Source organism: Ictidomys tridecemlineatus, chromosome 7, assembly GCF_052094955.1.
Source record: "Ictidomys tridecemlineatus isolate mIctTri1 chromosome 7, mIctTri1.hap1, whole genome shotgun sequence".
Taxonomy (NCBI): Eukaryota; Metazoa; Chordata; class Mammalia; order Rodentia; family Sciuridae; genus Ictidomys; species Ictidomys tridecemlineatus.
The window spans coordinates 70764652-70789326 of record NC_135483.1 but is presented as its reverse complement, the minus strand read 5'-3'; the positions used below and the strand labels follow the sequence as shown (position 1 = coordinate 70789326).

Below are 24675 nucleotides of genomic sequence, written 5' to 3'. Positions count from 1 at the left end.
CCAATTGCATATGTGACATTGTTCTAATCTTTATTTTATCCAGGTCTAAAATCTGTGATATCTGTGCTAATTTAATGAGCCACTACTGGTGAAAGATCCTTGCCAACAGTATTGAATATCTAAAAGGGAATAAAAAGTAAAACCAGGCATTCGTCTGTGGGCTTGTCTTGAAACACTGATTTTAGTTATGAAACCTCCCAATCACATGTAGCAGGTCAGAAAACATGAAAAAGATAAATATATAAAATTGATTAGTATTACTACTACAAGTGGTTGCAATGTATTCGATTATTTACTGGTGGTAAGTAAATTATTTCATATTTAGAACAACTCTGAGTAGAAATGAGATTTTAGTTTGGGGTTGACTACAAAATGTATACCTTTGCACACTAAACTCTAAAAGCCACCTTGATCAGCAGTATTTTATTCAGTATCTACTGTGAGTGTTGATTTGAGAGTGGAGCATGATAAATATGAAAGAATTCAAAGACTCTGTTTGTGAAACATGTAATATAGTTGGGGAAGTAAGGCTTACACAAAACAGCTAAAGAATGCTACAAAGGATCATATGACAAATGCTAGAGTTTTATAGAGTGAGTTGTAGTTTTTTTAATCATGCAATTTAGTATAGGCTGAGTATCTCTAATCCAAAAAGTCTAAACGCTGCAAAATCTTAAACCTTTTGAGTGCCAAAATGGTGTCAAAAGTCTGATGCTTCAGTGTGTACAGACTTCATTTCATGCACAAGAATTATTCAAATTATATAAAATTATCTTCAGGCTATGTGTATAAGGTAATGTGAAACATAATGAAATTTGTGTTAAGAGTTTTTTCCCATACCGAGGAATCTCATTGGCTATATGCAGATATTCTCAAATCTGAAAAGAAAAATCTGAAATCTGAAACACTTCTGATGTCAATCATTTCAGATAAGGGGTTTTCATCCTTTGCTATCATTAAGATAGCAAAATTGCCTTTAATGTAATGAAGGCAGTAGTTTGAAATCTACTCAGTCTCTTTCTTGGCCATTTACTTGTATCAATGTTGACTTCCTTGAAGCCCTTAAAGACAGGGTATATATGACAGATGTTATATGTGGAACCTCAACTTTCATTGAAAAGCTACCCTTACCTGTGTTACAGATGCGCCTTGTAGCCCAGCTCGCATGCTTCTCTTGCTGGTTCTGCCATTGAGGGGTTCTGGGGTGCACCAGTGAGCAGCCTTCTAGGGTGCTATCGATGCTCTCAGACTATTGTTTTTATAAATGCAATCCTTTATATTTAGCCTGCCCATTTGCAGGGGCTTTGTTGGTGATATGTAGCTGGCTCTATCCTGAAGGTTCATTGCCCCCTGGACACACACTAAAGTAGGGAGGAAGTGTGGGGACATTGTGCTGAGTGAAATAAACCAGCCACAAAAGAACAACACTACATGATGACACTTAGACCAAGTACTGGGTAGTCAGTGGTGACAGAAAGTAGAATAGTGGTGGCCAGGGCAGGGGGAAGAGGAAGGGAAGATTTGTTCACTGGGTACAGAGGTTTTTTTCAAGATGTAAAGAGGGTTCTGGAGATTGATGGTGGTGATGTGAGTGTACTTAATGGCACTGAATGGCACACTTAAAAATGTTGAAGATGACAAATATTCCGCAATGTGTATTTATCACACTTAAAAAAATATGATAGATTTCGATGTCTCAAAATCTATGTCTAAGTTTTTAGTAGGAAAAGAGAAGAGTCCAGCAGATTTTACTCCATTTTGCTCACATTGTGCAAATTCTGGTGTTGATGTTGGCGTAATTCTACACTTGCTTATTAGTGTGATGAACAGCTTTTCTTAGGGACAGCCAAGAGTAGAGATTCTCCTGCCTGCCATCGTTGCCACCTGTTCTGGAAAGCACTGAGGAGGTCTCCGGTTATTCTAAAACACACAAGCCAGGCTCAGGCTGTTAGTGCTTAGTCTCTTAAGAAACAGAAAATCAATGTGGGAAAGCTGAGCCCTCCTGCACGAGGAGTACCGGAGCCTGTGTGTGTTTCAGACAGCTTGGGTGATCCCAGGTCCTGGCCCAGATGTTGAATTTATTGTGGAGATTAATTTTTTGTGCAGTGCTTGGAACCCAACTCAGGCTACTGAGCTTCACCCCTGCCCCTAATCTTATAAGGGGGGGGGGAAAGGAAGGGATACTTGCATTTCATCAGAATTCTGTCTTAAGTGGTATTTGACGGGATGGAAAGTTGCCAAAATTTATAATCATGGAAAACAGAAATTTGTTGACAGAATTTCTTGGCATGATATTCTATGGTTCCTTAAATATTATAAAACCTTTAATTTTTTTCCAGTGACACAATGATTGATTTAATAAGTAGTCATTTAAAAATAATCATTTAAAGATCAGCCTTGAAAATACCATTGCCTTATGCCTTAGGCAATTGTGAGTTCCTTATTTCTGTGTTTTTTGAAAGGAATATTTCCTATAATTTAAGTTAAAAAGGAATTTTTGCATGTAAACATTTTATTAACTACAAAACACATGTTTTCTTCAATAGCTTCTGCTGGATAAAGAAGTACAGTGACTTTGAAAAACTGTGCTGACCATAAAGAAAATATCTGTTAGTGCATTTGGATGTTGGAAATCTCTAGGGTTATAAAATTTAAATATTTTTAAGGAATGTGGCGCCTTCTTTCTTCCCAGAATGGCATGGTCATCCCACAACTATTTCAAAGTCACTCTTGCTTACATTCTATATCAGGATCTAAGTGCCAAGTGATCCTGGCAGTTTGGCAGTGAACTTTATATAAACTCTAGGTTTTCTTTATGATTCTATTAACCTTTTCTAAATGAATTATTATTTCCAGCTACTGACTCATAATCTTTGAAACCTTAAGGAATGACAAAATTATTAATTGAATCATCTCCAGCTAATAATGTACTAGTTTTAAAATTGCAGATTTGTATAATAAGATGTGTGTTCTGAGTACCACTTTTAGGAGTGTTAAAAAATTAATGTTTGAGATATGTAACACTCTTTTAAAAAAATATGTTCTTTGCAAACAGGTGCATTTATTCTAATTTGCAGCCAAGTGCATTTATCCTAAAAAAAAAAAAAAAAAAAAGTGAGACTGATAGTGTAGTAAGCACTTTACAGGCTTCCCCATCATGCTGTTTTTAGAAATTTCTGTCTTGGATGAAAGATTTCTTAGACCATATGTGAGTTTGCTAAGTGTTGTTTAAAGAGAATCAGTGAACAAAAGTGATGGGCTACATCTGAGTAAATTTAATGAAATTTCTCAGTGTGCTTTTTCTTTTTTTATACAACCCAGACGTTGTATTTACAGGGGTCTATGTCAGCTCAGTATAAATAAATTAATTATTAGGAGACTTACAGGGCTTCTTTTAAAGGTGCTTTTGCAGCATGTGGGGAACGTTACAGTGAGGTGATTATGGTCTTTTTAATTTGAATCTCAAGAACATGTCTTTCATTGTACAATCCTGCCTTTCTTGGAAAGAAGAGGAAATTTTCCAGATGGCTCTGAAATTAATGATCCATAATCAAAAGGGGGATAGAAACTACTCCTCTGTGCATAGCATTTTTAGATATGTTCTTTTGTCAGAATACCTTTCTCCAAACTAGGAATTATTTTCATTTGTTGATGAAAAAGCCAGTTGCCTGTTAGACTTGTCCAAGGCTTGTAAGTAGTAACAGAGGCCAGTATTGAGCCTTAACTCTGCTTTATTCAATACCACTGGGGAGCAGTCAGCTGGCATTCTGGGAGATAGTGTCCTTTGTGGATGGCTTTGCCAAGTCCTTCTAACACATTGACATCTAGTTGTCACAGAGACCCTTGGAGGTAAGGACTTTCAGTATCTTTATGTTATAGACCAAGAGACTGGGCCTTCAAGAGGTTATGCAAGTTATTCAAGGTCACATAGTGCCATAGAAACAGGATTCAACTCAGAAGACTTCAGAATGCCCAAGAGTGTGCATCTGGTGACCATTTTGGCTCCTAGACTGTATCCCCACCACAGTTGCCTGGCGAGTACTTACCTTGTATCATCTGTAGCCTCAAGATAATAGTATTTGCAGGGGCTTACTCTGGACCTGTTGCACAACCAACATTGGTAAAAGTATGGCTAACTGTGCTGTCTTGGAATCCCTGACTCATTTATAAATTTCTATGAAGTGTCATATCCAGAATGAAATCCCAGGGATTGAGATAACCAGGCAGAGGCTCATGGGTTAGCAGGGTGATACAGCTGTACCTAATCTTTAGATGTGGGGGAATGTTTTCATGGAGATAAGGTGCCAGGTTATACAAAGGAGGAAGGGGTAAAAGTTTGGAATGCTTCTCAAAGATGGGATTGTCTGAAGGAAGGATGAATGGGCTGAGCTCACACCAGGACACCCAAGAGGTGTTTCAAACAGCAGATGGCATGTGCGCAGCATGAAGGCAAGAAAAATGCAGCCTGATAAGCGAGCTTTGCAATGGTTGTGAATAGCTGGGACACAGCACAGGAGGGGCAGTGGCTCATGAAGTTAGATCCATAGGCAACCTGGTCTGTCATCCAGGAGGTATTTTTACATCAATCCCGGAGGTGAAGAAGAGCCCTGGAAGAGTGTTAGGATTGTGGACAGGGGCAAGGAGGGCTGCCACGTGGAGGTTGAAAGCCTGGATGTTGGGAGGTGAGTTGTGAGGATGGGAATGATCCAGGAACCACATCAAAGGTTAAATATTAGTATCCTAACTAAATTTGTAGCTGCTGCCAGGTCTCTGTGCTTTATAAGGCTGTCCATCCAAATGTGAGATTGTCCAGTTGCTGGAACACCATATTGCTTCTCTATAACGCCTACTGCTCAGAACCACCTGGCAGTCTACCTTCCACTCTGCGGCCCTTCCCTAGAGGATTTAAATATTTCTAGGTCCCCTAATATATGCACATGTTTCAGTTTGTCAAGATCTGGTAGTTCTCAGCACTCCTATCAGCTGGGAATGTCTAGTAGGTACAGATTCATGCATCCTCTTTGGTATTTAGTAGTAGAGAAATGGTGACACTATAAAAGATTCAGGCACCTTTTGTTGGTGTTAGATGGGGGACTTGTGAGTTCATCGAGATCACACTAGAATATCACCATTACTCCCTAAATAAATCGATTAGATCAAATCATAGTACTGCTTATATAGATTTGACTGGAACTCCCCACTTCTGATAGTTCAGCCTACAATTTCACTGATAGTTACGTTATTATTAATAGCTGAGGGACAAACTCCAAACTTTTACATCTTTCTCACATATTAGTAACTTTTAACTTCTACCACAGATGGCAGGGCTTGTTTTTTCATATATGATGGACTTTGTGTAGGTAAGAACTTTCTTACTCAATCTTGGTGTCTTTTTCCAACTAGTATCGTAACCACCATGTGGTAGCCCTGCAAAAATATTTGTTATGTGAACACTGTTGTATTATTTTTTGACTGAAATTTGACATGAATACTATAAAATCATTGCTGCAATTTAGCTATTTAGACAGGAAGCTGTTGTGCAACATTTTAACCATTTTCAACCTTGAATCACCTATAATTTTGATAAATTTGTCTATAGTCTTACATTATAAATGTGTCCAATGAACTCAAGGACAAAGCCTTATGGGTGCTAAGAGGTGTTTCCCACTTAAGTGTTTATTTTTTGGGGAGGTAGGAGTTCCTGGGGATTAAATTTGGGGGCACTAGGCCACTGAGCCACATCCTCAGCCCCGTTTTGCATTTTATTTAGAGACAGGGTCTCCATGAGTTGTTTAGCGCCTCACTTTTGCCAAGTCTGGCTTTGAACTCGCATCCTCCTGTCTCAGTCTCCCGAGCCACTAGGATTACAGGCATGAGCCACCGCTCCTGGCACACTTAGCGTATTTTTAAAAGTAGTGTTGGACTTGATTACTAATCTGGCTCACATTTCTTAAAGTATTCACACTTGTTTTCTTCCAACTCATTTCTTCAGCAGTCTTCTGTTTCCCATATGTTACCCTCCATAGATTATCAGTAGTTTTAGGAAGTTTATCCTCTTACATTGAAGAAACTAATCCTAAACTAAGTATTATTAGGCCACTTTTGGGAAATCTTTTATAAGGCTACAATCCATGGGAAGTAGCATTGTGGAATAGTTTCGTTTCGCACTAAGCAGCATTATTTGTTGGTTCTTTTTTGGTGGTCTCTGGGTATTTAGCCACCAATGATTGCTGGAATCCTCATTGAATATTTGGATATGTTGAATACCATACACTGAAAGACTTCTAGGTCGGACGTAATGATGAAGTTACAAAGTTTTCATGTTAGATTATGGAGGCACTGAGGTTAATTTTAAACCACATTTGTATATTTAATTAAATTTACTGATTTTCAATGTATAGCTCAATGAATTTTCTTTTTTAAAAAAATATTTTATTAGTTGTTGATGGACCTTTATTTATTTATATGTGGTGCTGAGAATCGAACCCAGTACCTCACACATGCTAGGCAAGTGCTCTACCACTGAGCCACAATCCCAGCCGCAGCTCAAGGAATTTTCACAAGTATGTGCAGTTACGTACCCTCTGCTACAACGTGAGCATGTCCTCTTTTAAGCCTGTTTCCAGTCATTCCCGTCCCCACGCGGATCCTGACATTCCTTGATCTGCTTCAGTTGCTGCTATTTTGCTTTCCTTCTGACTTCATGTAAAAAAAATAAAAAATTTAGTCCTTTGTATTTGGGTTCTTTCCCATAGGTAGTGCTCTTTAGATTCATTTATATTGTTGTATGTTTCAATATCTGTTCCCTTGTATTGCTGAGTAGTATTTCCCATAATTTGGTTATGCATTCAACAGTTAATGGACATTCGGGTTCTTGCAAGTTTGGGACTTTTTTTTTAACAAGGCTGCTGTTAACATTTTCTTACAAGTCTATGTGTGGAACCTGTGTGTCTAAATTCTCTTGGGTTTATGCCTAGGAGTAGAACTGCTGGATCATATGGTAAACATGTGTTTAGTAGATGAGTAACTGCCAAATGGTGTTTCAGTATGAGAATCCCTTGTAGATACTTAGAATTTTCAGAGTTTAAATTCATTCATTCTAGTTGTAATGGTATCTAAATGTAATGGTATGTAAATAAATCCTCATTAAGGATTTATTTTACTTTTTTTTTTCCTGACTAATTATGTTGAAAATCTCATTCTGTGCTTGTGTGGTGTTTATTTTCCTTGTTAAAAATGTGTATCGAAATCTTGTTTCCCCCACCTTAACATGGTTGTTTGACACTGAGTTTTACTGTTACTAGTGACTTTAGACATATAAGGAAGCTATCATTGTTCCTTTGTGTCTGTGGGGTATGGTTTCAGGAATCCCCTTGGATACAAAAATCTGAGCATGCTCAGATCCCTTATATAAAATTGCACAGTATTTACATGGAATCTATGCACATCTTCTAATACATTTGAAATCATTTCTAAGTGACTTTTAATACTAGTATGCTGTAAATATTACTATGCAAGTAGTTTTTAATGCTGTCTTGGTTTAGATCTGTACACATTCAGTAAAGATTCAAATTTATTTCCTGAATATTTTTGATCTGCGATTGGGTGCATCTACAGATGGGAAATCTGCAATTTTTCCATCATGTCTGAATTTAATTGCTTTCATAGTTTTAAGAAAGAGACCATCCTTAATGGATATATTGTTTCTTGGGCTGTTTTTGCTTTGGTGGGCAGGTATAGAGGGGTTCTTCTGTCACCCACTGGCCTGTTTATCTTGTCTGACCTTGCTTCCTTACTTCTACTCCTTAATTCATTGGAATCTGTCAATTCATAGTCCCTGGGAAAACCACCTGTGGATTTATTAACTACAGCCTCTCTTGAACACACCCTCACACTTGCACACTCATCCCACACAAACTAGAGCCACTGGGAGGTCCTCCCCAGCCCTACTCATTCAGTGAATCTGCAGAGGGCAGTGCACCCTCTCTTGCTGTTTGGATCCCGCATACCAGCACTGTGCCATATAAATAATGGAGTAGTCGAGTACCCATGATAGTAAACTCCTTACTGCGAAATCGAGTGCCTTGAGTGAGTTCCAGTTTTACAGAATACAGGTGCTACCTGATGTGATGGATCTAATACTAAGTCATTTTGAAATTCTTAGTTTAAAAACTGCTTTGACTATAGAATAACTTCTTTTTACTTCATACCCGTCTGTAAAATTTACTGAAAAATGGATTGTAGAAAACTTATTTTTATTTGACTGTAAATAAGAGAGGAAAATTGTGTTTTTTAGAGTAACCATATCTATGTTAGACAGCCCAGGAGTATCCCAGATTTTATTGCAAATTTCTCATGGGCCTTAATCACTTATTAAGCTTTATCAGTGGAGTGAAAGATACAGTCTGCTCTTGAAAATTTTAAAAAGTGGTTTATATTGAAATAAAGTTGAGTTGACTCATCTAATGATGTTTGTGCTAGGTAAAGTCATTTTTTTGTTGTTTTATGTTAAAATAGGTGAAAATTTAAGCTCTTAAGAAGCTATTTATGGAAATTAAATATGAGCTATGACCTAATAGAGCACGGAATTTAATCGCTTTCATAGTTTTTAGAAAGAGATCATCTTTAATGGATATTTGTTTCCTGAGTTGTTTTTCCTTTGGGGGGCAGGTGTAGAGGGGTTCAATAGAATCTAGGAAATCATGTGACAGTACTTCACCACTCTGGGGTTTCATTTCTTCATCTGTGAAATTAACCAGCTGGAGTATATGACCATAAGGTTCCTAAGTCTTAAGCATATTTACTTTGAATTATTTTTATTAGGAATGGTTTTAGTTTCATATGACAATCTTGAAGATAAATCCAAACTTGAATTTCTTCATTGTAGTATTTTTCCCATTGCAATCATAATTGCATGATTTCTCTAGCTCTTCATTACTTTCCCTCTTAAAAAATGTGAGAAAGAAAAGGCAAAAATAATGATAAAGATTAAAAAGAATTTTTGATTCAAGTTTTGTTCAAAACGAAATACTGGTTGCAAAATATTACAGTATAAAAACATTTTTTTTTGTTTTGGTGGGCCACAGTGAATTTGAATTTAAATGGGCTTAAACATACATTAAAATGCTGCTAGGGGCTGGGGTTGTAGCTCAGTGGCAGAGCACTTGCCTAGAGTGTGTGAGGCACTAGGTTCGATCCTCAATACTACATAAATAAATGAAATAAGGCATGCTGTCCATCTACAACTATACAAAAAAATTTTTTAAAAAAATGCTGCTAAAGTAGTATTAAAATTATATGATCCTTTTTTAGTTAGAATTTCTGAAATCCCATCCACTGTATTTCAGCAGGCAAATAAAGACTTAAATTGCATATCCAGAAGCAACCAAAAAAGAGACATGGAACTTGGTGTCTCTATTTCTGTTTTAAAATCTAATACTAGATATGATTCTGTGTTATTGTTGAGCATTGTTAGGCAATGGAACGCAAAGTAAGGATGTGTTTTGAAAGTTTTATGGGTGAAGAGAAGTATTAGCCAGGCTTTCCTCTCTTATTTCTCTGAAGCTATAAAAAATCTAGGTCAAGATTTCCATCCTTACTAATACACTTCAGACGTGCCATTCATTACACATGGCTCCAGAGCGGAGTTAATGATGTTTGGGAATCTGGCCTAGATCTGAATGAAGTGGTTCTTTGCCATCATCTGTCACAGTCCCAAGCATGTCCTTAAAAATATTTTTCTATTGGTTACTCCTCTAACCGTGCAAAACATACAGTGAATCTCGATAAAGAAGATATCTATGGCAGCCAGAACATTTTCCTTCCCTGTCTGCTAGCTCCCACTTTCAAGTAAACAAAGATTCAGTCATTCGCGCTGATGGCATCCAACAAAAGCAGATGCGAGAGAAGAGAAGGCAGTGGAAATCTCCACCACAGTCTTTTCCTCTGAGTTGCCAGATGTCCAGATAATATCACTTTCATGATTCCGCCAAGTGTCTCCAAATACAGTTCACAGCAGTTATGCATCCAGCAGACCTGGGGAAGGGACGTTCCTCAAGGTGCCTCTGTTTCTCATGTCCTTTTTAAAATGGAGCCGTATTCTTTCTGGGCTCTTGACATGCTTGCTCAGTGTACATTTTTTTTTCCCCTTTCTGAATACAAAATATGGTGTACTCAAAATTTGGGGTGGCGTAGTTTTCTAAATCTGTCCTCCATGCAGGAAGAAAGCAGCCCCAGGACAAGCAGGATTGTGTTCCTGTTTGTGAGCTGAGGTCAGGACTGCATTTGGAGGGCAGAACAGCTCCAGTACTCATCTCGTAATATTTTCTTCTTTGGCAACATGAACCAAGTTCCTAAAGTACAAATCTCTGTTCCTTTCCTCAATTTTGCTGTGGTTTGTCAGGAGGCTTCATTTCCTGCCTGATTCTATGGGCTGGGAGGGCTGACAAGTTTGGTTGGGGCATGTTGGGATTGGAAGGATGCAGAGCCAGGGTCTTTGGGCTAAAGCAATCCACTGTCTCTCCTCTGGGCCGTTTTCCGTTCAGTACACAAAGAAAGCCTATCCCATAGTTGATTTTTGTTTTCTTCTGGAACCAATTTAAAGTTTACTAGACCAGCTAAATTAGAAAAGGGCTTTGAACCCAACTTTTTCCTGGTTGTATTAGGAAACCTACTGTTATTCCATGAAAATCGATTTCCTATTAATGCTACTTTTAAATCACTTTTATTCTTCAGCATAATTTTTAATCCATGTTAATTTCCTTTTAGAAATCCCTGATTTGGACATCCAGAGCACCATTCCTGTCTTTTCTGGGTCTTGAATTGGAAGCTACCAGGACTCTGTAAGACCTGAAAGTGATATAAAAGGTAATTCACTTTTTAAAAAGTTATCAAATTCATGTGTAAATATGATCAAGTAAACATAACGCTATGTTTTTTTTTGATAGTCTTTTCAATTTTTTTTTTTGCCTTTTCCATTTTGATTGACTTTTCATTACCTTTTTCTCCTTCTGTCTCCTGACCTCCTTCCCTCTGCTTTGCTCCCTTCTTTCCATTTTCAGTCGACACACATTTGTGAAGTCTGTGCCGGGCCACACACACTTGACCCTTCGCACGCTGGCAGGCATGGGCAAGATTGGCAGAAATTGCCTCTGTGAACACAGCTGTCCTCATTCCTGTGCCTGCTGGGGGGACAGTGCTGCTGCCATTGGTGTGGTTGAGAGGCATGTCCTAGCACCTGCCCTGTTGCCCCCACTATCCCTGTTGGCCCTCAGATATATACTTTCCCCCCAACTGAGTTTGCCTGGGTATTTGACTGCAGTGACTTTTTCTGAGAATTCTAAACCCTCTTTCGGTTTCCATTTAAATTCCCTAATTTGGAATGTTAGAATCAAAATTACTGAAGGAATTAGTAAAGTAGCAACAGTGTACTGTTTCCCAACCAGTGAACATGGGACTGTTCCCACTGGACAGGAAACCAGGTATGTTTTTTCCAAACACTAACATATGTTGCCACAAAATTAATTGTTGCAGATACAGAACAGAGAACATCACTATCTATTTGAAAGCCATTTCCCAGAGAAAGTATTGATTATAGATTTATGTGTATATATCTTAATTATTATTCTCTTCATGCATATATAGTATTAACAAACATGTTTGGTCTACAATGAATGTTTTTATCCTATGAATGACACATATTTGGGGTAAAGGTGATCTCACAGTTTTTGCTAAATATTGTGCTGTATTCTTGTTCTTGACCCTTGCTAGCTTAAATGGTAATTTTGGGGAGTTTTGGGCCACTGACTTGGGTTATTTTGATTGTGTATTTTTTTTTTTTTTACAGCTGTCCTTTATCTGCTGTTTTACTTTCCAAGGTTTCAGTTACCTGTGGTCATCTGCATTTGGGAAATAGTAGATGGAAAATTCTAGAAGTAAACCATTCTAAAGTTTTAAATCATGTGCTATTCTGAGGGAGACTTGAACACATGAACTGTGTTACTGTAACAGTTGATTTCTGATAACTGAGAAGGCTGCTAAGGGACTGACAGTGCATCTGTGATGGACAAAGGGATGGTTCACCTCTGGGAAGGGATGGTGGGTCAGTGCAAGATGTCACACTCCACTCAAAATGGCTTTCCAGTGATTAACAGAGAAGTGGTCAACAGTAGCCTAACCCTACATCACAGTGCCCACTCATTCACCTCGCTTCATTGTGTCATCTCATATCAGCATAAGAGGGGGAGAATTGTGTACAATAAGAGAAAGAGAAAGAGAGAGGCCAACCATACATATGTAACTTTTATTCATATATTGCTATACCTGTTCTATTTTATTATTAGTGGTTGTAAAACTCTTGCTGTGTCTAATTTATAGGTTCAGACTTTATCACAGGTACGTGTGTATAGGAAAAAGCATGGCGTGAATAGGGTTCTCTACTCTCTTCAGGTTCAGAATTCCTCTGGGTGCCTGGGGACATCTTTTCTACAGATAAAGGGGGACTGCTGTCGTCAGCTCACATGGAGGATGCCGACTTCCCCTTGCACTAATGCATTCCTTGTTCCAGGGCTCCCCAGAGAACCTGGACTTGGGGGTTGCCCAGTCACAGTGAGTACCCTCGTCCTGGGTGCTGGGCAGGAGGGGTGAGCTGCCCAGCTGTGGTGCTCTACTCCCATGTGGCTCTGGAGTTGCTGGTCTCATTCCTCGCAGGGCTTCTGTCTGTCCTTAGGTCAGCCGTGTAGGTTACCCAAGCCATTGCCAGCACAGTGGTTTCCTTCTGCAGCAAACTGCAGAAGAGTGCATCTGAACCTATTATACATGCAGGAAGTATGGTTTACTCTAATTAGGATCCCATTCCTGTGGTTGTATGTGATGTGGAGATTCCCTGTGGTGTATTCATATATGAACATAAGAAGGTCATGTCTGATTCATTCTGCTGTCTCTCCTATTCCTAATCCTGTTCCTGTCCCATTCCTACTCCCCTCATTCCCCTTTGTCTAATCCAATGAATGTCTACCCTGTCATCTCCCTTCTTCTTCTTCTTTCTTTTTTTAATCATTCATTTTTTTTAAAAAAAACCTTTATTTTATTTATGTATTTTTATGTGGTGCTGAGGCTCAAACCCAGTGCCTCGGACGTGCTGGGCCACAACCCCAACCCCACACCTCTCTTCTTTTATTCAACCTCCATCTTTTCTCCCTTTTAGCCTTTATTAATCTCCTCATATGCCCTTATAATTGGTCCCCTCATCACACGGTTTCCCCCAGCACACCCAGAAACAGTGTTGTCCTGATTTCAGAATTTCATATTTGTCTGGGTCCCTGCTATGTCCCCTCCTGAGGCAGCGTCTGCCTTCACCAGCTTAGCGACCACAGACCTACTATGGTCCAAGTACAGACTTGTGCTTAGTAACCAAGTGACAGATGACTGTTGAGTGGACATGTGAGCTCTTTATTCTGGGATACTCACACTTCAGCCAGTCAGAAGCATTGTCCTTTGGTTCATTTTTCCAGGGACCATTGAGCTGTGCCGGTTTTGTGGCAGGACTTTTGTTTTCCTGTGGTGAGTTTCTTCAGGGAAACCTGGGGGAGGGTGACCCAGCCAGATATATCAGTTGACTGGTGGGTTGAGGACTGGCTCTGCCCAGACCAACCCTGACCCTTGGCCATCTGCAGTCACAGCTCTTCTCAGAGATGGGACTGAGGAGCCATGGTTCTTGCCATAGTGGACGAGAGTGTGGGCTCTGGTGTTGAGGAGGACCTGGGTTAGCGCCCAGGCTTTGTCATAACACATGTGGTCCTGGGAAGGCTGTTGACTCTCTTTTCCCCAGTCCTTCATCAGTCTAATCAGGATAATAACAGTGCTCATATCACAGGATTCTTGTGAGAACAAAGTGAGTTAGTTGCTCCATGGCCTGGCACATGGGAAATGTTTACTCTAGTTTGAGAATTTCTAATCTGAAAATCTAAAATGCTCCAAAATCTGAAACTTCTTGAGCACTGATGTGATGCCAACAAGTGAAAAAATTCTGTACCTGACCTTATGTCACAGGCACAAGCAGGCACACTAAAAATATTGTACAAGCTTAACTGCAGGCTGTGTGTAAGGGGTGTATGAAACATAAATGAATTTCATGTTTAGACTTGAGTCCCATCCCCAAGATATCTCATTATGTAAAGGAGATAGACCAAGAAACAAAACAAGAACCCCAAATCCAAAATACTTCTGGGCCCAAGTATTTCTGATAAGGGATACTCAACCTGTACATGTTCATGGTTTTATTACTATGATCTTCTACAGTACAGATGATAAAACCTACTTTGTAAATGTCACTCTGAGCAATGAATGAGTTGGTGTGTACAGAATATCTTGTATCATGCATAAAGTGCACACTATAGAAATGAGAGCTCTCTTTGATAATGGTAAAATAATAATAGCTTCATTAAAACACGTGTTCATAGGACAGATATTGTGACCCTGAATGCTGGCTAATATCTAAAACTGTTAAGAGAAGAATGGCTACACATTCAGTAATCTCATCATTAGTTTATTAAATTATTATCTATTTTGTTTGCAAATGTTTATTTATAAAAGTTTTGGTTATGATTGACTTGGAGTGAATAGTCAAGTGACATACTCATAAAATCCTTTTATTCTTACAAATGCCCATATTTTAAATATAAAAGAAAACATATTCTTGGGTTTTTATGAAATTTTAAAGCCAACTAAATAAATATAGATCTTGAATAACATTAGACTACATGATCCTACACATCTTTGGTTATACTATATGTGTAATTATTTTGGTCTGATTAGATGATGTCTTTTGTTCTTCTTAAATGTGAAGTATGCTAAAGTATACTAAAGTATCATCCCCATTATAAGGTTGTTCCAAAACTTATAAGAAGGGAAACGAACTGAAACCTAATGACATTCGAATCTACTATTCCTAAATTAAATGAGGCTTATTTAAAAACGTTGGCATTCTTTCCTCTGTCTTTGAACCAGAAACACATTTGAGTCCTTGGCGTATTAGGGAATTTTCTCACCACTTGTTTCACACATTTGCTTTTTGTCATTTGAAGCAAATGACATTACATGTCTTAAAAATGTCTTTTAGGGCTGGAGATAGAGCTCAGAAGTAGAGTATACTTAGCATACATGCAACCCTGGGTTCAATCCTCAGGACCACCAAGAAAAAAAATCTTTTAAAGAAAAGAGTATAAAATTGTATAATTCCCTGTGAGTCACCTTAGCAAGTGAATATGTCCAAGCCTTTCTGGTAGTGGAGACCTGTCTTGTTATCAGTGCCCTGCGTCTTGCATCGGGCTTGTGGAGTGCTGAGCAGATGGGAACTGAATTGAAATCGCAGCAAGGGAATTGGGCAAGTGAAAACCCATTTGCTAGAATGCTGAGAACATGATGAGTTTTCAAATTTGCCTTTAGTATTACTGCGATAACAGTTTAAACCACAAAGAAAGACATTGCAGGCAAGCACCCTGGGTTGGTGAATGCAGTTAGCCTAGTTCTTTGTTGTATCCTGTTTAGGATTCTGATGGGCTGGAGTCCCTGCTTTCCTTCTGCCTTGCTCCCCTCCTTCCTTCTTTTGCCCCCTTAACCTCCCTCCTGCTTTCTTATAATTGAAACCTTAAACAAAGAACCCTGCTCTTGCAGTGCTTCAGTGGCAGGAGCCTCTTCAGAGGAGGTCCTGATAAAATTCCACCTCGAAGCAGCATCCAGCCTTGAGTCATGATGCCACTCCCCCATGTTTCTGCCATTGTTGTGGCTTGTATTCTGGAAGGCCCCTTATATGTGCTGCAGGGGAGGCTGTAGTCAGCCACTCTGGGAGTCCAGGGTGGCACATCTCTGCTACAGACTTCAGTCCACTTCTCTGAGTGGTTTCATCAGTGCCTTTGCTACATCTTCTCTCAGCTAATTAGGGAAGAATTCATTCTGCCTCTATTAGCATCACTAAATTCTGGCAGAGAACAATATTGTGGTTGAATTTCCGCAAGTCTGTTTGCATTGCACGGGAAAGGACTAGGCTTAGCCAGGGATTTTCTGGTCTGTTTGAAATCAAGATTTATAATCTTACTTGATAGTGCTCATTCCTCATGGTGGAAACCTAAAACTGAGCTTGCTAAGATGTGTTCTTTTTCCCCAACAGGAGACACTAGCCCCTATTTGTTATGATTTTATGAAATAAATTTTCACAACTCTAAAATGTGTACTTTATTACATGACTGCAGGCAGGTTATGGTTTGTTCTGAGATTCAGCCAGTAAGAACAATATGGCTAACTTCTGAAAATCTTTAGAAGTGCCAGGTAAAAGTTTCTGCAAACCAGGGAGTAGTTGAGTTGCTGCTGGGATTGGAGTAGATTAACCAAAAGGACGCTCACCCCAGCACACTCCCATAAGTTAACCTTTGATTTCAGTTCTCATTAAGTTTATCTCCTTATTTGTTTTTTGGTATTGATCTGACATGAGTTTCATCAAAGAGCAGACTATGTAAGCATGAATACATTTTAATAGGTAGTAGGACACAGTTCTTAAAATCCTTCAAATGCTAAGAATTTAAATTATATTCTCTTCAAGTGCTAAGTGCACTACTTTTTTGAATTTCTGTAATACAAACATTGATTTTCAAGACTGAGTTTCTCTGATTGATATCCAGTCTTACTTTCATTACTGTGATCCCCTCTTATCCACAGGAAACCTGTTCTAAGATGCCCAGTGGATGCCTGAAGTGGCAAATAGTAAGGAACCCTATATTTACTATGTTTTTTCATATATATATATATCTGTCTACCTCTGATGGAGTTTAATTTATAAACTGGGTACACTAAGAGATTTACAACAATAATGGAACAATTATACCAATACACTGTAATGAAAGTTTGTACTTTGGGGCCATTTTTAAGTAAAAAAGGGTTACTTGAATATAAGCGTTGTGATACCCTGACAGTCCATCCGATAACTGAGACAACTTCTAAATGATGAAAATGAGTGACAATAGGTGGGTAGTGTGTACAACATGTATACGCTGGGCAAAAGGAAGATACACTTCCCAGGTGGAATGGAGCAGGATGGCATGAGATTTCATTTCACTACTCTGAATGGCATGCAGTTTAAAACTTGGGGATAGCTTATTTCTAGAATTTTCCATTTATATTTTCAGACCATGGTTGATTATTGGTAATTAAAATTGTGTAAAGTAAAATCGAAAATAAAGGAGGACTACTGTATGATTATTGTTAACCTTATTTCACAATTTGGTTGAAGGAGAAAAACAGCTGATGATATGTTTTGATTTTTCAGGGTTTTGAGGCCATTGAATTTTTAATAGGCCTTTCATATATTAATGGCATGAAGGTACAAGTATGTTAAATTTTTAAAAATATAGTCTATAATCTAGGCTGATTAACCTTCTACAAATCCTGCTGTGTATCATAAATGAAATCTTACATGGAATTCTTTTTTAAAAAACATACCTTCATTTTTTTTTCCGTATATTTGTACACAAATGTATAATTTTGCTTGCCTTTTCCAAAAAGAAATGCTTTTATTTTACTGATTTAAAATGTTTTCAATTTAAGTTGCACACATAATGATCAAGTTCTGTTTTAACAAGGAGTATTCTTTGCAATCTGTTCAATTTTTTAGTGGTGTCTCCTTTCAGTGAGTACTGTCCTTGGCTAGATTTTCTGACTTGTTTCCTCAGTTAATTAGAATTGGAAAACAGAATTGTCGTCAGGGCCACCAGACCTCCCTGTGTTGAGTTTTCCCTCTGTCCCTCTACCCACTGCAGTATGCATTTCATCTCAGGCTGCTCTTCTTTCTTTGGAGCCTGTCAGCTGAGCAGATTGGCATCACCACAGCATGACTGAGGCGCGGACTGTCTGCGGTTGAAATGCAGGACGTGGCAGACCAAATGAATTCTAGATTGTTCTGCTGAGTAGCTTGCCCAATTTTTGTGTCTTAACCTTCAAAGGTACTCCTTGGAGGATAATTGCACCTGTTGAAAAATCATGCCAGCTTTGTCTCCCTGAGTGATTGATTGCTGGTGACACAGAAATGCATTGTAGCATCTTCACTTAAATATTAAATCTTGGGTGTTAGTCACTTTGGATCAGGTAACAAAGCTGCCATCTTTTCTGGCCATCAGCCCTGGGACCATTGTCAATGACTGCTCTCTGCTCAGAGCTGCCATATTTTGCATATAAAGATGTTCCAGATTTAACACAAATGCCTTGATTTTACAGTAGAGAAAATTGAGATCATTTTGTAGTTGTCTTTTTTTTAACATCTTTATAAGAATGCAGCAAGGATAACTTTTTCTACATTTATTCCTTTAAAATTTTTTATTGATGTATTATGATTATACATAATAGTGAGATTTGGTGTTACCTATTCATACATGCAAACTACATAACAAGATAATTTGGTTAATTTCATTCCCTAGTACCCTCCCTCCTCCCTCCTTCTGGTTCCCTTCCTCTATTTTACTTGTATTCTTAGTATAGGAATTCTTCATGCAATGAATGTAGCTATGAAAAGTAACAAATGCATCAAATCATATTAGAAGTGATCAGCCCTTATATTACCCATAATGGTAGGAAATAGATTTGCTTCATCCAGAAGCACACAGAGCTTGGCTTTCAGGAGTTTCCTAAAGAGCCATGTGTTTGTGCTTGCCCATCCTGTGGCTCACATACTGATATACTGGATATCTGCATCACCATGCTGAGAAGACATGGCTCTTATCTTTGAGAAGCTTATAGGTAATCTGCTGAAGTTGCTATCTAATCTTATAGTTTTATAAATTTAGCATTCAACTGGGATAACTGGGATTTTTTAAAAAATATTTATTTGAACAGAAAGCCCCTGAGGGTGTTGTTTTAGTCAGCTTTTTTTGCTGCTGTGGTTAAAAAAAAAACCTGACCAGAACAACTGTAGAGGAGGAAAAGCTTATTTAAGGGCTCATAGTTTCAGAGGTCTCAGTCCGTAGACAGCCAGCTCCATTCCTAGGGGCTCCAGGTGAGGCAGAACAACATGGAGGAAGAGTGTGACAGAGGGAAGCAGCTCACATGGTGATCAGAAAGCAGAGAGAGAGAGAGAGAGAGAGAGAGAGAGAGAGAGAGTCCATTCTCCAGATGCAAAATATATACCCCATAGCAAGCTCTCAATGAACCACTTTCTCTAGCCACACCCCACCTGCCTCCAGTTATCACTCATTCCCGTCCAGGATTATTTCACTGATTAGATTAAGGCTATTACGCAGTAATTTCTTCTCTAAACGTTCTTGCATTGAGCTTTTGGGGGACATCACATCTAAACCATAACAGGAGCCTTGGAGAGCATGCCGGAACTGCCAGAGCCTTTGAAATGGCATTTCTGTGGGTTGTCCCACGATCTTACGGGGGCAGTTCTGCTTGGTGATGGCTGCTTTGCTTGGGATGAAGTTGGGGTAACCTGGCTGGGCTGCCTCTCCTGGGCCATCCTCATTCTGAGAGCCTTCTTGTATTTGGGTCCTGCTAACAATGTAAAGAGCTATTTTAGATCAGCCTGAGTCTGACACAAACATAGAGTCCCATTGCCTAAGTGATATAATTTTCAGTCCACATTGGGTGAGGCTGAGGCACCCTGAAGCACCTTAGGGTTATAGCCAGGGCCCAGAAAGTCTTTGTCTGTTCTCTTTTCCTTCCCTTTGAATTTCTCCTCACCGATGCAGAGATAGTCTTATCATTGTGGATCCACTGACTTTACATAATCTTGAAATTTTATTCCTTCTTACTTCTCTCACAATTAAATATAATATTCATTTCGTAAGTTATTTCTTTTAATAGCCAGGCTAGGTGCCAGACCTGTTTGGAGGGTTGAAAGTGCTGCAGGGATTTCAGAGCTGTGTTTGACCTCTGATGGTGGCTTGGGTCTCCAGAGGGAGGGCGTCTTCTCCTTTGAAGGTCACCTTGAAGGTCACCTCCTACACATAGTATATATGCCCACTCCAGCTCTCCTTGGTTAAACCTGTCTGCCCTCTTTGTTTATTTTTGTGCAAAATATTTACCTTTTTCTACTTTGTACAAATAATTATGTTCCCAAACCAAAGTTGCCTGCATTTTGTGACTATTTATTGGACACAGACAAGCAAAAATAGCTTGCTCTAAATACTCCATTTTGCTGATATGTGAAGTATAGTCATGAAAAGGGGATGGTGATGGTGGCCCTGGGAACATTGGGCTTGTGTGCATGGCAGCAACTCTCTGAGAGGATGATTTATGGCTCTTGGACCATTGTCATCTTGTCACTATCACAACCATAGAGACCAGGTGCTCCTGGATGGTGTCCTCCTAGATTTGTCCCGGAAGAAGAGGGAATCCAAAATCAACTATCAGTGACCATCCAACAAATTACAAAGACTGCCTACACTAGATGCTTTTAGTTGTAGGGAATATGCTTGCTTCTATGCAATTCCAGAAGCATGTTCTTCTCCCTTTACAAATGCTTATATTAGAAACTTTAAAACTAGCTTTTAACTTGAAAACCCAGAGACTTACAAGAAGACAGCACCAACATTTTTTTCTTTATTTAAAAACTCGTTTTTTTAATGAAGCTGAAAATGTCTACTTAGGTTACTTTTTCTTTAGGTGCTACCTTTATTTCAACAACCTTATCAGCATATATATATGTTGATTTATTGCTCAAATAAATTGTAGCAATGAATGCACCTATGGGGTTTTCTCCCCCTTTGAAGTGCATTTAGAAGAGGAATATCTTAAATGCTCAGGCACAACAAGGTGACATAACCACATGAATGCAAGTTGAGAGCAAGTGTTTATTCCAATGAGAAATTTCACCACTCTGTTAATCTAAAATGTGAAGACATTTTCTATTTTCCCCCTAAAGTCCACATTTATCCAAATTTGAAACACCCTATCATGCTTATGTATCACCAGTGGGTGGTCCTTTCAATTAATCGGTGATGGTGTTTCAGCCAACATGTTAGCAAATGTTTCCTGTCTCCCCCTCCCACATTTTAATTTGTCATTATTCTGTGGCTTCTGCCTGTTTGGGTAAGCCCCAGTCTGAGAAAATCAGAGCAGATGGGAGTCTTGTTGCCAGGTAGGGAAAACGATGAGGGCATCATTCTGGATGTTGAAATTCATTCACGATGGTAGCCACCAGCTGCCATCACTCTGACCTTGATGTTTTGTGCTATACTAGTTGGAAGATTTGGGGTGAGCAGCATTTCCAGCTGTTAACCAATTAGTATGTCAGGACTTTTCCTAAACTAGCATATGTGTCTCCATTCCCTTGTTTTTAACTATAGGACTTGATAATCCTACAGTGACCTGTCCAGTGGAAGGTTGACAGACAGCTAACTTTAGCAGCTCAGGAAGCAGTACTAAGAATTGAAATTGTTTTCTTTGTCTCACCTGGAGCCCCTGGAGAATGGAGCTGGCTGTATATGGACTGAGACCTCTGAAACTGAAGTCTTGTATGAAATTAGCAGGAGTCTAGCTTGACTTTTCAGTGGGATATGGTCTTACGTTATGTCAACTCCCCAAGCCTCGGTTTCCTACAATTTGCTAGGGAGAGGCTGGATTAAAATAGAGTATGGTTTCTTTGTTTCAATCAGACATCATTTTTGATTTGACTTTTATAATCAGGCCCCTAAGTTAGAACAAATAATGCAATTGGACTGAAAACTCCGGTTTCTTTTCAGAGAATGCATACTGTATCTAATGAACTGTATTAATTGTATTTATGATAAAGAAATTCTAAAATCACAGATGTTAATTAATTTTAAAAATAGAACATATGAATGTTTATTAAGCTTTTGAGATCCAGGGCTGGGAGTGCTTCTTCCTGATCTTTCTGGCTCAACCCAATAATAATGAGAATTGGGGGTGCAGTGTCAGCATCATGCAGAGATGATATTGTGGCACCTGTTTGCCCTGTGGCTGCTCTTTGCACAAATTGTCTTGTGAAGCGTATCTGTTTGTAATCCAGTCAAACCTCTCGTTTACCTGTGTGGATTTTACTGTTGCCCAGTGAGATCATCCCATCTCATTTCCTAAGAGAGGAATTAGCTGGGCAATTGATTTTAAGAGGCAGTGTGCACCGTTTGGGTACAACCAGACAATGCATACGCTGCTGTCTTGTGGGTACGCTGCACTTTTCTAGAATGCTAAGTGTGGGTCTGAGAGAAGCTTGAATTGTTGCATACATATATTTACTTTTTTCTTTTTCTTTTTCTTTTTTTTTTTTTAGAAAACATATTCCTTGTGTCTGTTATTCTGTTTTGTATTAACTAAAAACTACTATCTGCATCAAAACCAATTAACAAATTTCTTGGGGATTCTTGTATAAGATTGGAATAGATAAAAAAAAAAAAAGCATCTGCCAGTTAACAGGCAGGGACTAGTTCTGATTTCTAGCCGTCCCACTTCATGCTGTGGAAATGGGCCTGGTCCCCTCCAGCCCAGGAAACATTGCATCTTCATAACACATTCTTCTCCCCTGGGGTACCAGGAACCCAGCGCTGTTTGCACTGCAGTGAGTGAGATGATGTTCTGAGGTATGAGAGCAGTGCACCAGGGATTGGCTGATATTTAAAGAACATAAATGATAGCAGTTGCACCCCACCAGGACAGGATGAAAGAGCCTCTGGACACTTACTCCCTCCTGGGACTGAAGTCGAGCTATGGCTGATTATGTACCATGGAGTTGTTTGCCCACTGGGTCTGTCTTCCCAAGAGGAGAGGCTGCCAATCAGCATCAGCAGGTGGCAGCTATGCAGCAGCCAGCCCCTGCTTGGTGTGGGGAAGGCCACATCACTAGGGGATGCACTCAGGGGTATAAGCTGTGCTTTTTGAATTAAGTATTACTCCAAGCATGCCTTTTTGCCTTTGATAGCAAGTTGTGGTCTCGTGACCCTTTCCTGCAAATAAGGAGCTTTTAATTTTTTTCATTCTGGAGTAAATCACTGAGCAATTCTTTAATCCATTACAAGTCAGTTAATCTCTTTTGGTTTTAATTTATTTAACAATATTAATACCAAATCTAAAAACTTGCATAGTAATCACTATTACAAGGTCATGTTCTAGCTGTTTTCTATATATTATCTCATTTCATCCAGCACAACAGTACTGAATCTTAGGGAGGGTAAACCAGTATGCCCAATATCACACAGGTACTAAATTGTGACAGGACTTGGATCCAGTTGTCTTGGCTCTAGGATTCTCTTTCTTTACTGCTCTGCTATACTTCCTGTCTCTCTGAAAAATTAATATAATATTACCTGATTCTTTTGCATTTGTTTTGATTGGATGAATAGACATTTATCCTATTATGGGAGGTGTTTGAACCAATGAATGTCAGTACTGTTTCTCTAATACTTACATGTGTTTGAGGTCTTGCATAAAATTTCTTGTCTGTGTTTCTTAGGAATTACTTGTTTTGTTTGTTTGTTTTTCAGGCAAGGTAGTATTCTTTTTCTTTTTTTTAATATTTTGTTTTTAGTTGTAGATGGAAACAATACTTCATTTTTATGTGGTGCTGAGGATCGAACCCAGTGCCTCACCTGTGCCAGGCAAGTGCTCCAAGACTTCCCACAGCAGCATGAGTTCATACCTAGACATCTGTGCTGCTCAGAGATGACACACGCCTTTATACGAGTGAATTGTGGAGTCCTAGAGATGTCACTCACAAAGACTACCAGTGTCATGACACTCGAGAGATTGTGCAGTGTTCACCATTCATAAACTTCTTGACTTCCTTATTTAGATAACTTCTGTTCATAGGCAGAAACATTAGTAGATTATACTTGTGAGGATAATTCATGCTTTATAAGCTCGCCTCAGTGTACCAATGATATCTTTTAGTTAAAAATGTCTGAATGGAAAAAATAATCGTATGATATTATGTACCACACTTCTCTGTGTTAAAATGCCCATGTAAAAGCAACTACCATGTAAATAAAGAAGCTTTCAAAGTTGCAACAGAACAATCAAATAAATATTTGTACTGATTTCTAATGATAGGTAGACATGAGTTGGCCAGACATTATTCTCAACAAAATAATCAGCTTAGTAGTTTTACAAATCATAGACTTCCACAATAAAATAATAAAAGCCAATTTTAGATATTTCAGCCATCATTTATCTTCAAACCTCACCCATCCTTCAGATTTTAGGGAGTCAAGGATACTGTTTAATCAAGTACTAGTTGTTAACAGTCAAGTGGGAAATTCTCATGAGACAAGGTAAAATACTTTATGGATGAAGAGAAACGGAGCTCTTGAACTGTTTCATCAACTAATGTGTTCAGTATTAAATTGGGTATATATGTAGAATTTATGAGGTTTAGTTTTTGGAAATAATGGCTAGTTGGCTGAAAAAGTTAAAAAACCTCTATTTAGGTAGTTTTGCTTAGTTAAAAGTCAAAGCTTAATAGTGTTAGAGAGTCACTTTTTAAATTAGTGAAATGAATTGTAATGTGACTGTAAGATGATGTTTTGTGAATGTGTGCAATCAGGATAATTTGTTTTGTTAATGTTAAAACTTTCTATTTTAGGTTTTCTTTTTAAATTTTTATTCTTTTTAGTTATACAAGATAGTAGAATGTATTTTGACATATCATACATACATGAATTATAACTTCCTGTTCTTGTG

General features: G+C 38.7%; 1 protein-coding gene across 2 annotated transcripts in view; it reads left to right on the top strand.

Annotated features, from left to right (window-relative positions):
- The window catches only part of Fam110b (family with sequence similarity 110 member B), a 152028-nt gene that overhangs the window by 30671 nt on the left and 96682 nt on the right, over window positions 1-24675 (top strand). The window contains exon 2 of one of the 2 annotated variants that reach the window (XM_005322931.5): window positions 10768-10866. The gene's annotated coding sequence lies outside the window, so the exon portion shown is untranslated. Of the gene's footprint in view, window positions 1-10767; window positions 10867-16734; window positions 16756-24675 lie in introns of those variants that run through there. The other variant, XM_078017149.1, reaches the window with a different exon arrangement.